Consider the following 14,264-nt stretch of genomic DNA (forward strand, 5'->3'; position numbering starts at 1 on the left):
ATTTATCTAAGAGTTTTTTTTTTCGTCTTCCCGATCTGTAAAAAATCCTTACATGATAGAAAAAACTGAATGTTATTTTTGAAATCTGCGTAGGTGAATTATGGAAAATCCGTTATTAAAACCAAAACAACTTTTATGAAGTTTAAATTCGCAGGCCTGTGTTACATGTCTTAAAGAAAGTAATTAAATTAGAAAAATGTAATTTACAATTGATATTTTGCATTGTAATAATAACTTTTGTATAGTTTCATTCTGTATTTATTAAACATTCAACTGTGTATTTGACAGAACCAATGACAGTTGTGGCAAATGGTTATCACTTTGCAATTGGTTTTAGTAACAAGTTTTATTTATTTCAGAAAAAGATTCCGAGAAACAAGTACCAGCCCATTCAAAAACTTTGTCACTTCATTCAGTGATAACTTCGTCCATTGCCCTTCCAAAACTACCACTTGTTACTTGTGGTACTACTAGCAAAGCCACCTCACAGTCCAAGACGTATCAGCAGGTGTTTGCCACTCAGATGCTCTCTTCTGCAGAGCTTAACCAGTTACATATTCAACCAGCTACAAAACAAAGACAGGGTTGCAATATCAAAGCTCCAGCCATAAAGTTTCCACTAAAACTGCCCCTGTTGCCTTCTTCTGGAATCACTGCCACCATTACCTCATCATCTCAGCAGCAAGCATTAGTAGATGGAGAAGGACTTAAACTAACAGACAGTCAAACGGAGGGTTCACATTCTTTTCCAACTTGATTAATTGTTTTTTCCTGCTGAATAATAAGCTGGTCAAATGGGATTTTTTGCAGTTTGAGCTTGAAGTAGCAAGTTTGATTAGTGCTTGATAAGTTTTGTTGGGTTGTGGAAGGTGCCTGATTAACCCTAAACTCTAAAACAGATGTGTTCAAAGTATCATTTCATTTGTGTTTTCTGTGCAGAATTACCCTCCAGATTACTCTTTCAAGAAGCCCAGATCTGTATCAAGTCTGTGATTTTTAACAACCTGTTTTATACGTTTAAGTTGGTTGTGATAATCTTTGTTGTACAATCATATAACATGCCACCAATGCTTTGTTGATTATCAGTTTTAATCTGCCAATTTTTATCAGATTTTTCTCATTGGTAATTTGTACTTTCAGTAAAGCCCCTTAATAATGCATATTCTTAAAATAAAAGTACATCATGTTGTGACTCAGCATCTTACCACTTGTTAACAAAAACTTAAGGAACATGCATCAAACATGATTCAATAACTTAACCACTCGTTAACAAAAACTTAAGATATATGTATCAGATTCTGATTTAGTATATTAGAAGAAACCTAAGAAACATGTATGAAACCAGATTCATTAACTTACCACTTGTTAACAAAAACTTAAGATAAAAGTATCAAATTCTAATTTAGTATATTGGAAGAAACTTACGGAACATGTATCAAACCTGCTTAAAAAACGTAACACTTGTTACCAGAAACGTGAGATATATGTATCATTCTGTTTCAGTAATTTAACACTTGTTACCTGAAATGTAAGAAACATGTATTGAACCTGATTCAATAACTTACCACTTGTTACTAGAAACTTAAGACATATGTATCATTCTGTTTCAGTAATTTAAAAGATATATATATATCAGACTCATCTTTAGTTTATAAAAAGGAACTTCAAGATTCTGTATTTTACTACTTGTTACATTAGATTGTTATTTAGAAAATATTTGTACACTGTTAATGCAGAACTTACCCATTTATCAATAACATGCTCATTTTGTATTTATACAGCAATGAGATAAGAAATATTGTGCTCAACATATGGAAAGCTGAATTGTTCATAGTGACTGTCCGAAACATATAATTATCTACCATTTGATGTTTTTTAGCATGTGTATGTTAAGAGTAATTTTCACCATGCAAGAGGTTTTTGTATTTTTGAGATTTAGTTTATATTTTTAATCATAACTAAATGCTTAACCTCTTCATTTTTCAGTACTTGAACGTAATTACATTTTTGTGTATGTGTGTCACAAATTATAAGTTATCAAGTACAGGATACTTGTTATTAGTTATGCAATTTAATATATTTTTCCCAAATGGATTAGTGTTATGTCCTGTATGGTAATTTATTCAGTTAATAAACAAACACAAATTTTTTCCTATTATGATCGAATTAACAAGGGAAAATTATATGCAGTCACACACTTTTTTATTATTATTTACATTTTTTTTTTATTTGTCTTTGCTGGTATATTAATTTGAATAATTATTACATTAGCAGTAAACACAATTGTCTTTGTGTTGCTGTTTTTTTTAACTTCTTGTAAATGAGCAACTTAAGTAGCCATTTCTGTTAAGATAATTACATTGTGTTTTTTAGAATAATAATGACCATGGTAAATGCCAGATTTCTCATGCTTTAAAAGACACTTACAAAGTAAGGTAAATACAGTGTTTGGGAATTTGTTAAAAAGTGCTGTTAAATATGCTCATTTTCTCTACTAAAAACAAGCTTTCCTTCATTTGGAAACTATATGTAGTCCATCAGCTGTGTCACTACATTTCAAGAAAAGTTTTTTTGTCAGAATAGATAAAATTTATTACATAATTTATGGTGACAGAGAACATGGCTATGATATATGCATATCCAAATGGTACATGTAGTAATCTTGTGTTAAGCCAATATAATTCACTGAATTGTAGCTATTCCCTGTACCTAATATTAGTCAAAGGAAGATACTTTTTTTTTCAGAAGGTTATCTCAGTGATTTCTTAAAAGTGATAACATCATTTATTCCATTGATGTGGTTGTATAATTATGGAAAAATTGTATAATAACAAGTTTTTAAATGAATATATCCAAATATGTGCCTTTGTAAATATAGTTACAGGTTTTTTTTTGTTTTTTTATTTTTGCATGACAGCTGGTGGAATGATTCTTTCAATTGTGGCAGCTTGAAAATATCTCATGAATTTAATCCAGATTGAAATTTGTTAAAACCATATAGAAATTTTACTCTGTAATATATCTAAAAATTTTAACCATAATTTGTTTGATTAGTAACACTTTTAGTGTTATTTTCTTATAATTTGTTTAGACATAAATATATTTGCCTTAGAAATGTTGTACTTGATGAAGGTTTAGTTAACAGTAAGATGTTTAGTCACAGGTTTCTATTTCCATATCATTTTGGCATTACTTATTATTCTGAGATTCCAATGCACCTCAGTTATTGCATCATCCAGTTTAAGGTGTTTCTACATTTCAAAGCTTCTACTGGTAAGCAGTTTCTACTTATCGAAACTAGAGAATACTTTTCTTTAATAAAATTCATTCCTGATCAAGTAACTAAATGTCTTCTTTTGAGGTGAAAACTGTGCTGGTGATGTAGTAGTTGTTATATATTTTAACACCATAAATGAATTTCTGCTCTGAAGATGGACAAATTTTAGGTGTCCTTCAATAAAATTTACTTTGTAAATCCGAAACTACCTTCAGAAGAAAATTAAAACATTTCCAGCATTTTAATACCATGTTAGCTATCTTTTTTTCTTCTTTTTTTTTTCAGAAATTAGTTGAGTGTATTAATTTTGTGTTATTTGTGTAATAAGAATCTTCAAATAATCCTTTCGGTGCTCATTTTCTTCTGTAGTGCTATCAAGGTATTTACATTTAAATGAAAAAAAAGGCCTTTATTTTCCAAAAACAATTTTAGATGTTGAATATCTTTGCATAGTTTGATTCTTTTTCTAAGCATAAAACTAAACTAATGGTCACCATAATAAAAATCACCTTTAAATTAAAATGGAGGGTATCCACTAAATGTTTTTAGTCTTTAAATATCACTAGTTCAAGTAAGTTGTACTGTTTTCTTGTAGTATTTCTATTAGTAATTATATATAAAGAAAACCCAAATATTGAAAAATTTAATAATATATAGATAACAAAGGTATATAATTTTTTGCAGAAAAGAAAATGGAATCCAGACTATTTTAATAGTATAACTTTTTCGTTATTATTATTATTAATTTATTTTTATGGACACCAAAGAAAATTTCATAAAATACATTTAAGAAACCAATATTTGATATGTAATGTTTATAAACAAAATATATGCATTTATATACAATGAATTGTCTTTTTTTTTCTTATTACTATTATTCTAGCTGTGTTCATAAAGTTTTTACTTAAAAAGGGATCCAATTATTATAAAATCTTCCTTGTATTTAAACAACTTGGTTATCATATGATGGCCCCCCAGTGGCACAGCGGTTTGTCTGCAGACTTACAACGCTAGAAACCGAGTTTCGATACTCATGGTGGGCCGATCACAGATAACCCATTGTGTAGCTTTGTGCTTAACTACAACCGAACAATCATATGATTTTGGGTTTGTTTCATTAGAAACCCAGCATCTTTTAGTGTTCAGTTTTACATCTGTTTAGCTAAGGATTATGAGGTTATTTGTTAGAGAGTGAGACTTGTTTGAAAAGTGACTTGGATTAATTTTGCTGTGATTTATTCAATGAAATTATTAGACTGTGAGTAATGTGATTCATTTTTTAAAAATATCAGGCCCTTTTTTTTCTTATTTTGTGTAAAAATGAGATGTCTTTGTGTTTCTTGTAGTAAAACAAGGCATGAAATGTTTGGAAAGATACTCCAATTATGTAGCACAAACTTGTATTAAACAAATTGTATTTGAAAGGAGAGAGTGAAGAGATGTGCTCACTCTTATTCTTATTGTGATTAACTTCTTTACAGAAATTAGAATTTTAATCTGGCTTTGGTCCATAAAAAAGTTTCTAATAATTAGACAGTAAGTCATTTTCAAATATTTAAATGTTTATTTTTGTTTGTGAACTGTTTTCTTTGTGTGTATGCAAAACCTGAGGTAATTTAATACATAAGAAATTGTTCTAAAAGCTTTTTTGTTTTTGTAAATTACATGTATATAATAAAGCCTATTTATCTATGTTGGAGTAACAGGCATTTTCTCTTTTCTTGTAAGAAAACAGGACAATATTCCGTACGTTTTTTTTATTTATTTCTTGAAACGTTTATACCTTTAGCCCTCAGTTACAATTAAGTACTGTGTTGTGCATATATATTAGTAATTGGCAGATTTACCTGATGTTTTAATTTGAAATATATTATAAAAGTTTAATATTGGCTTTTAATGCTAAAACTAGCTTTTAAAAAATCTAGATAAAATTAACAAATAAGACAAGATGAAATTTTGCTGCTTTCAAAATATTTGTTAAGTTTTTTTTAACTCTTTCTTGAGCCTGTTTTTAAACACCAGATTCCAGACCTAAAAAGAGAGTTCAACATTTGTTTATAAACTTTTGGAAGTAGGACTACATTCCATGTTTGTTATTTTGGGGCTTTTTTAAAAATAGAAATAACTAAACGTTTCCTTAAAAATAAACTTGAAATGTACAGATGCTATGGGAAGCTATTAATTTGGGTGATTTTACTATAAAAGCAATGGTTCACAAAGAAGAATTTTTAAATGTAAAAAGGCCTATAGGTGAAAACCTATTTAAAATCACCTACATTGTGAGAAACGTGTATTGCTGCCAAGACGAAATTACAAAATGTATAAATACCATGAAAGCTTTCATGACTTTTTTATATTAGATGATGAAGTATTTATGTTGTAACGCCTTTTCCAAGATGGTGAAGCATGGTTATAATTAATTATACTTGTCATAAGACATTATTACTAGGCCTATTAAAAATTTTGATACTTCATTCTTAATCTAATCCCTTAGGGACTATCAAGAATTATTGTATAATAATAGTATTTCAACTACACTATATTCACCATATCCATTGCGGAGGACGCATTTTGCTCAATCCAGAGGTCATCAAGCAGGGTGGGACACAACAAATAAAGTAGTGGTAGGAACACTATATAAGCCATTTTTTACAATAGCAAACGTTATGGTGTGAATGTCTTTTCTAAGCTGGCGAAGCGTAATTATAATTAATTATACCTGTCATAAAACATCAGTATTAAACATATAATTTTTAACACTACTTTCTTTATCTAACACAGCCAGCAAACAGGTACACGTAAGTGTTATTTAGAACAGACAGATCAATAACTTGAGAAACTCAACTAGTAAGCTATTTGAGAATGTAAATAAACTTGATACCGATGTTAAGAACTTAGCGATATGAAGTTAACTGTGATTACTGGTGTGTGTAATATTTTCGAAATACGTGTTATTTTCATTAACACTCGATAGAAAATTCTTTAATTTTACATTGAAATCGCCAGCAGGAAGAGAATATTCATGGGAAAATGAACAAAACTGTAATTTCACCTGCGGTTTTTCGAGTAGTCAACACTTGTCTTAGTGCAACCACAGTTATACATGTGGTTCTCTGGTTGGAATAGTGAAAGATATTTTGGTGGCTCAGAATCATAAGTATTTGAATAGAAGCAATTATCAGTAGTACATGAAATTCACATACAGTAGCCATAAATATAAACTTGGTGTACCCACTGTCTTATTTGGGAGTGATATATTCTCAGTCACATAGGTTGAAATATTTAGAAACGTACTTTGTTTTCTGGATATTTTCTTAACGTTTTCTCAGTACAAAGTTGGTTGCTTGTTTTGAATTTCGCGCAAAACTACACGAGGGCTATCTGCGCTAGCCGTCCGTAATTTAGCAGTGTGAGGCAGCTAGTCATCACCGCCAACTCTTGGGCTACTCTTTTATCAACGAATAGTGGGATTGACCGCACTTTATAACGCCCCCACGGCTGAAAGGGCAAGCATGTTTGGTGTGACGGTATTCGAACCCGCAGATTGCAAGTCGAGCGCCCTAACCACCTGGCAAGGCGGATCCCTCAGTACAAAGAGCAGCCAAGACGCATGAAAATGTATGTTGTAAGAGTATCCCTGCAGTAAAGGTTTGAAATATTGTCCTACCACTATGACAAAACTTGTAGCTAAAAAAAGGAAAGACAATGTTTCTGGTGGTCGAAAGAAAGGTTTGATTTGCCTAATTCATATCAATGTACGTGTGTAGGACCTAGTGTGGTTGGTTTCTCTTTCAAGAAGTTACTGCTTTTTGCTTCAGTAATGACATTTAGGCTAGAAATGTATTGGTCAAAAGTAACCCAGTGGTAGCCTGAGGATCGTGCCATTCATAGACACTGGAGGGGATACACGTTCTACAGTTGTATCTATATGTTAATTCTGTTGTTTACTTGAATTCTTGAGGCTTCGTTATAAACTCGAGAACTACGACCCAGTTCCACTTCATATTTGGCAGGGACCTGTCAAAATCTGCATATTATTTAACATAGCCTATGTTAGGATATCCCCACCCCTCTATATGGTCTACATTTCCACCGACACCTGTGTCATCTTTTCTCGTTTACATTGACAGTGCAGTTATTGTTACATGAGATCGTGTATCTTTTTCCATACATATCAACTAGCCAAACACGTCTCCAGTTTTTCTTACACCTGCGCACTACTTCTACAAGACTCTTCATAGTCTTCTTTCTCTACTTGAAATTTCTCTACAACAATGTGAAAACCCTTTACAAACAAACAGTTATCCTTATAACTACCTTAATTTTTATAACACTTATCCTTATCACCATCTTTTTCTCTTTTGTTTATCACATGTTCTATTTAATTGCATGTAAGCTGCTCTGCTCATAGAGCTTCTATTGTTCTGTTTAAATAGTTACATTTTTTCTCACCTATAATTCTTTAAATTCTAACTGGTAATACAGTAGCCATTTCTGTATTTACTGATCAACATAGTACTGACTGATTTTTTCAGTTCACTATTATTCCCATTCCCCCTACTATACTAAAAGTGTTTAAAACTTACTACAGAATTTATTTGTATTCTTAGCATATGTTGTGGTCCGGTATGGCCAGGTGCTCAGGATGTTCGACTCGCAATCTGAGGGTCGCGGGTTCGAATCCCTTTCACACCAAAACATGCTCACATGTTTCAGCCGTGGGGGCATTATAATGTGACGGTCAATCCCACTATTTGTTTATAAAAGAATAATCCAAGAGTTGGCGGTGATGACTAGCTGCCTTCCCTCTAGTCTTACACTGCTAGATTACGGACGGCTAGCGCAGATAGCCCTCGCGTAGCTTTGCGCGAAATTCGAAAACAAACAAACCATATGTTGTCCATCATGTCTTAAAAAGACAAAGGTTTGAACAGTAACCTAATTTCCTTTACTGTATAATCTTTTCTATTCATAAAAATATAAATATTATCTGCCAAACATAATGACTTACCTTGTATTGTTTTCATCATAAATCCACTCATTAATAATTGCATCATCCCTTCCTCTCTTTCATATCAAGTGATCGTCTTTATCGTTATTCGCCATATTTAAGAGGATCATATTTGTGCAATAAAAAGGCAAAGCGTATGAAGGTGCAACAATTGTAAAAACTATCCTTGAACATCAAGGATAACTAACACCTTTTACTAATATTTATTGTTTTTATTATATGCATTAAGAATGCTTGAATAATAAGAATACACGCCGTAAACACAACATATGTTTTAATAACTATTTAATTAAAAGGTAGAACCTTCGTGTCTCAAAGCCATCTAGGGAAACATATAATACTTGTAAAATATATTATTGTCATCAAGACAAATCGGTGCACCTAATAACAACTTTCATTCTACATTATTTCTATGAATAATACACGTTACATTATTTCTTGTGTTTATCACTCAGTGTATATAATTTTTATGTATTACACTCACTTTATATTATTTCAGGATTTCTATAATGATATTCGGATAAAACCCGCGAACGTATATATTCAACTTCCAAACAAACGACCGGTCTAACCTGACGAGTTTTGGTGTTACTCCTCTCTATTCCGATGCGCTCCCCAGTGGCACAACGGTATGTCTGCGAACTTTCATCGCTAGACTGGGTTTCCATATCCGTTGTGGGCAGAACACAGATAGCCCATTGCGTAGCTTTATGCTTAACTACAAAAAAACTTTCCATGTTCTAAACACTTTATAATGAATGAAATAGTACTTACACCGCCCGACAAGAAATAGGAACTGTAGTATTATGTTTTTATCGATAAACATAAAGAATATTAATTACTGCCTTCCAAGTGTTGTTATCGGTGGACATGGTATGGATCCAAAAGGAAAAATATAATGAGAGCGAAACAACATACACTTGCGATGGTAAGAAATAAAAACCAATTAGCAAATGTTTAATTAAAGAGCTAAACTCCCTTCCATCAATTACACAATACTTTACTTTTCAGTCCTTTACCTTGAAATATTCTTCAGCACTTTACACATGACAAAAAAAAAAACCCTAGTGGCACAGCGGAATGTCTGCGGACTTCAAACACTAGAAATCGGGTTTTGATACCGGTGGTGGGCAGAACACAAATAGCCAATCGTGCTTTGTGCTTAATTACAAACAAACAAGGCAAAAAGTCATGTAAATTAATGTTATCTGTGGAAAATGTATTCACATAGTAATAGAGAAGTTACAGAAACAATACTACCAAAGAAGTATACTTTTACTCCGAGACAACTTTACCAAAAGAAAACGGGTATACTTTCTCTTCAAACTGAACAACAAAACATTCATGGTAATATTCACAGAATATATAATAATTATAAAATTATCTTGAATAGCAAAAACCAAAAGAAATATATATATATATGTACAGTTTGAAACTTTTAAAACTAACAAACATTTTCAAAATTCAATAAATAAATTCATTAATTATTAAGCTATTTACACAACACCTACAAATAAGCGCGCCATGATACAATTTTTCTCTTACAAACAACAACAAAAAACAAAGCTTTTAATAAGTTTGAAATAACTACAGATCGTGTAATTAATATAAGTAAACAAATCTTACTTTATAGTCGTGTTTCCAAACTTTTCCCCACTATATAACACAACTACTCTCAGACACCCACATCAAGACTGCAAACCATCATAAACTTTTAAAATATTCATGGGAAGAGTAAACACTTCAACAGTAATTATATATGAATTACAACACCTTCTGAACTACATTGTTAAAATGTTCCGTAAAGTAATACAGCAATTTCACCTTCCTTAACAAACACCTAGCAACAGTACACACCTCTTACATTACTTTAGTAAAACATCTATAATTTAGTGAGTGCAATGTCTTGAAAGGTATATTGGCATAACTGAACATTTACGATCAGGCATGATCTTTAGTATCACGCCCACAACACTACGATTAGCTCTCTTTAATTAGATAACTAATTTCGTGAACAAATTAAATTAAAAAAGGAAAAGGCTATTGGTAAGTCAAAAAAGCCTGGTTCCCCAGGTGTTAACTTAATGTCTTAGATTTTTGTGCGTTTTTGTATTGTTATGTTTTCACAATATTTAGCATTGTTAAATAAACTAACATAAAAAACATCGATAATGAAGGAATGCATATAATGTAACGCTCATTATGAAAATGTTCTACTAAGGTGTTCTTACCAGCATACATTAAGTGGGAAAAAATTAGATATACATTTTCTTCATGGTGCAACACTTAAGAATAATATCTCCGTTTAATATGAACCCCACAACAACCTTAATCTCCCATCGAGATCGAGGACATTCAAAGTTCCAGGTCTTGCTTGGATCGTAGCTTCCCTGATAGTGTTGACTTTGTCGTTTCTGAACCCAACAGTCGGAGTAATCGATTACCCATCCATTGGTCAATGATACACAGGCTGCATAGTCGACGTTTTGGAAATAGGTGTTACTATCTAATAAAGCTGAAAAAGATAAATTAATAATATTCGAAATTAACGACCACTAACGGTTTTGTCCTGAAACTTAATCTACTAGTAAGTTAGTGGATCAAGTTTAAGGAATAAAGAACTCTATTAGTAGCTTAAGTTTTATGACTAAATCGTTGTTGACTGTATATATATATATATTAAGGTGTCTTTGTGAGACGATGAAGAATAAATTGATTAACCTAGTTTCATTGAGTTAATTACAGTTTCTTTTTAATAAAATGGTGTGAAAGTTGAAACATTTATACAATCACATTCTCAACTGTTTTTGTTTGTAACAAAAAAAAGAAACTTGTTTTTTATCTGTGATTTGAAATATAAGTGTTTGTGTGAGATAGATACACCGAGAAATGTGCTTACGACAGCACATTTATTCCCCTATGTCAAGCTGTAATACCTCTACCAATATAGAAAGTTGTATCATCAAAACCAAAATAATACCTTCTCTATCTAGATAACAACAGAAATAGACTGGGATAGAACAATCCTATATGAAAGAACAATCCATACTTTTATATATCATTTTACTGCAAAGAAGTTTAATATTATATTAGATTTGTTTGCTTGTTTGTTTTGAATTTCGCGCAAAACTACACGAGGGCTATCTGCGCTAGCAGTCCCTAATTTAGCAGTGTAAGAATAGAGGGAAGACAGCTAGTCATCACCACCCACCGCCAACTCTTGGGCTTCTCTTTTACCAACGAATAGTGGGATTGACTGTCACATTATAACGCCCCCACAGCTGAAAGAGCGAGCATATTTGGTGGGACGGGGATTCGAGCGCCCTAATCACCTGGCCATGCTGGGCCATGATAATAAATCATCATATACATGCAAAAACTGAAGCAAAGGTAATGAAGAATGTATATAGCAATATGAGAGAGAGAGATAGAATAAATTTACGTAGTTTGTTCCCTTCTTTAAACCGTACTAAAACTATTCGTGACTTCAGTTCATTGAATATTAGAACAAAGACAGTTTATTGTGTTTATACTTTATCTTAAAATGTCGCTGTATTTTCCTACATAAACAAACTACATTTATATAGATTTCGATACTTCTTCTCCACCTTACTGTTTATCTTAGGACAAGTGCAGAGTAGAATCTAATACATGTGGATGCTGCTATATCTTTATGGTGATATAGTTAAGTTAAAAATCTGAAGCTTTTGTCAGAGGATTTGTTTTTCATGATTTTATCTCTGCTATTGCTCTGATGTTATTGTTTGAAAAGTGTATATAATATAAAATCATGAAATTCATTCTGTATTAACTACAATGTGATTTTTTTTTGATATAACAATTAATACCAGCAGTATCTGGCTAACTTTTATAAACACAAAGTAAATGTAATTTACCTTCCTGGTAGTAGCTAATATATCTGAACACAAGGATGGACTAGAACCGATTGCTTTTATATAAACTGGAATTTCCATTACCCGATTGGATTATTTGTATTTTAAAATAAACATATACATAGAGGTAGAGATCCTACCAGTAATCACATGGTTGTCAGGACACTGAGAGACTCCATCCACAAGATTTTCAGCTGTGGATACTTGCAGATAGATGTGGACTTTCTTGTCTTGGTCCAGCGCTAGGCCACTTTCCAAGTGAAGACACTTTATTCTGTCCATATCGTTGTATTGTAGTGATGCTCCGTCACTATTTGGAAAAGGGATTTTTTGTCTGTATTTGTAGTCTCAAAATAAAATATCTTTTATTGCTTCAAAGCCTCATCAGCAGAAACACTTAATGGAAGTAAAGCGACAATGTTTAACCGTTTTAAAATAATAAAAAAAATTCTAATAGTGAATTAAAAAGCTGTCATTTCGAACGTATTTTTAAAAGTTAATTGTACAGAAGTTGTCAACCAACAATATTTTCATTGCTCGGTATCCAAGCATACTTTTATTTGACGTTGTCTCAACAGTGCACAAAATGTCAAACATTTCGATCGTGTTATAACAACTACATAGGATAACATTCATCGATTACCTCTAGTTGGGTACATTTTTGTAATTGGTGAAAAAACTATTCTATTCAGCTTCGCTTGTGTCAAAGTTAATAGCATGTATTTCGTATGTCGTTAAACATAACTGATAAAAGTATTGTTACGTCTCTGTTCGTTTGTTAATTTTCCGTAAAAATTCTTTCCGAAGAAACTTTAGCGATACAAGTCCTTTCTTGAATAAAACTAGTTTATTCTCTCTCAATACAACTTTGCAATACACTTAATTTCCACAGTCACTTTAATTTAAACACACGCTATAATTCACAACGATTTACGCACTTTAGTTACGGTCACTACCGCGCTTGACTCAATTGTCCGTCTCTATATCTTCAATCTCTCTATCTGCAACTATTCTTGCCGTCACTTCTTGCAGGTCTTATATATACAAAATAGAGGGCGTATGGCAAACACTCGAGCCTTCAGCAACCTTCGAGATACTCATTACGTGTTACCAGCGTCACGTGACTTCTGCTATCGTAATAGTATGTTTTATTACTACTAGTATTACATTACGGTATCTCATTGAAGTGTTTTGGTTTGAATTTCGTTCAAAGAGTTATCTGCGCTAGCCGTCCCTAGTTTTAAAGTAGTAGACTAATAAAAAAAGCAGCTAGTCAACAGCACCCACCGCCAACCCATGGGGTAGAATTGATGGTAACATTATATCGCCCCCACGGATGAAAGGGCGAACATATTCGATGACGGATATTCGAATTTTGCGACTTGCACAATGAGTCGAACACCAGAACATGCAAGGCCTGATTTTTGTCTATATGACAAATAGGTAACTGTGTTAACACTAGTTGAAACAAAGCTATTTCAGTTATATATGTGGGGGGATTATGAAGAAACATTACAATGAAATAAAACTGAAATAAGAAAATTGTGATATCAATCTATAGCAGATCTTACATACTTCAGTGTAGTAGTCAAGGCCTTACACTGAACAAAAATGCTTATTTTTGCCTCAGGCGATAGGGGAAGGGGGTAGAGACGATAGTTCCGCGAAATGGCACCAAAAGGCGTGTTGCCAGGAGTTATAGTTCCATGAAGTGGTACCATAGGGCGTGTTGCTAGGGCGAATGGTGTTACTAAGGTACTATAGGCGGACCAAGGACTGTGATACTATAGTTATGTTGGATGATCCTGTTGTGTCTCAACTTTTGTTTACTTTACCACTTCTATATTTAATATTTGTCATACATACTGTTTCGCTTTTATAAGTTAAACTACAAGAAAGTTGTATTTTTAAGTATCGATTATAGTTTTAGCACATGGTTACATGTGTCGTAAAATGTTTGCACATTTTACAAGTAAAACAATTATTTAACGAGCCAATAATCTGTATTACATGTGTCATAGAAAAGTTTTTATCACACATACTATCTTCATTTATCCACGAATTAAACGAGGCAGATATTAAT

This window comes from Limulus polyphemus, unplaced genomic scaffold, assembly GCF_000517525.1.
Source record: "Limulus polyphemus unplaced genomic scaffold, Limulus_polyphemus-2.1.2 Scaffold439, whole genome shotgun sequence".
NCBI lineage: Eukaryota > Metazoa > Arthropoda > Merostomata > Xiphosura > Limulidae > Limulus > Limulus polyphemus.